Source organism: Chrysochloris asiatica, unplaced genomic scaffold (genome assembly GCF_000296735.1).
Source record: "Chrysochloris asiatica unplaced genomic scaffold, ChrAsi1.0 scaffold00214, whole genome shotgun sequence".
Lineage (NCBI taxonomy): Eukaryota > Metazoa > Chordata > Mammalia > Afrosoricida > Chrysochloridae > Chrysochloris > Chrysochloris asiatica.
The window spans coordinates 742,864-744,496 of NW_006408732.1; positions in this window are offsets into that span (position 1 = coordinate 742,864).

A 1,633-nucleotide genomic window follows, 5' to 3' on the forward strand; every position below is an offset into this window, starting at 1 on the left:
TAAGGTTTTCAGTGACTAAATATGAGGAAGTAGTTCGTCACTCCTTCTTAGTCTGTCTTCATCTGGAAGCTCATCTGAAACCTGTCCACCATGGGTGGACAGCTATGAATAAGGCCGTTTTTATAGCCACTGTGATAGACTGATATAATTTAAGGAGTGGCTGTTTCATTATATATACATACATTTGTTCTACCTGGATCTATGCATTATTGAGCCTTGGCAAGTTTTGAAGCACCACATTTATCTTTAACTTTTTTTCCTTTTATTGGTGGGAAGAACCCCCTCCATCTTATATCCATCTTTGATGCTGTGACAGCTTATTTGTGCCATTTTTAATATCCCTTGCCTTCAACTATCATAATGCTCTTCTTCCATGTTCTTTTGTTTTAAGACAATACACAATGATTTGGTAACACAGACTTTAGATTTATAATCCCTGGATTAAAATCTTACCAATTGCCCATCTCTAAAACTCTCAGTTTTTCCATCTTTAAAATGGGAATGATAGAGGGGTGGCGCTTCCCTGACTGGGCAAGACAGGTACGCGGGCTCTGGAGAAAGGAGGGGGAGGTATCATAAATAGGGGCCCCCACCTGGTAGACAGACAGCTTTTGGGCAAACATAAAACATTAGACTGCAACTTTGTGAACTCGTTTTTTTGAAGGATCAAACTATTGAGGAGTTACGAGCATTTTTAACTTCCACCCGCCTGCTTCAGGTTCCTTCCCGGGGAAGGTCCAACCCACTGCAGAACCTAGCAGGGCCTGAGCAGACCCATTCAAAGGGCTGATGCTCTCAGAGAATTGGTGGGGCCACAAGAACCAACATAGTCCATCCAAGGGGGTGGGGTCCTCATTGCCACATTGGGCATTACTGGCAGGTATATAGGACAAATTGAGGGGCTCAAGCCACAGGGAGACAAAGAGAGGCATTTTAGACGTCATCAAAAACAGACCCTATCTGCCTACAAGCACGAAGCCCATCCCCCACCTCTTTGACCTAGGCCAGCCCTCTGCCCAGCCTCCTAGCCTCAGGCCTGCCCATGAAAGCATCAAGGTTTGGGCTAGCTCAAGCTGAGTAGCGGCTTAATACCAGTAACAAAGCACCCCTGCTGTGGTTTAATCTGTCAGACCGCAAAGCCTTTAGACTTGCAGGCATAGTGAAGGTCGCTGTCAAAAGTGGCTCGGAATTCCAGGCAGAAATGAGACAAGACAGAGCTCTAGGATTCAGACCCACAGAGATAGGAGTGGTTTGGAGGCTTGGAGACTTGTAGCCAGTGGAATTTGGAGCAGAGGCAGGAGGTCGTGTACCCTTGAGTCTGACGGCCAGGCTAGGAGAACTGGGCCCACATCCTGGATGAGACAGAGCAGCAGGACTAAATAAGGGCCACAGAGACACCCCAGAAATGCTCCACAGGAACATTTAGGGGGAAAAAAAAAAGAAAAAGAAAGGTGCACGGTGTGCTTTGCCGATTTTGGGTGGTTCTGATCTTGTTTTTTTTTCTTTGGTGTCAGGAGTGGATGCACTCATGGTTTACCCACACACATCTGGGTGAGTGGAGGTAGGGGCTTAGCCAAGTGGCCGGGACCCGCCCCCACCACTGGCGCTTTCCTCTGCCAGCAGTTTATGCACC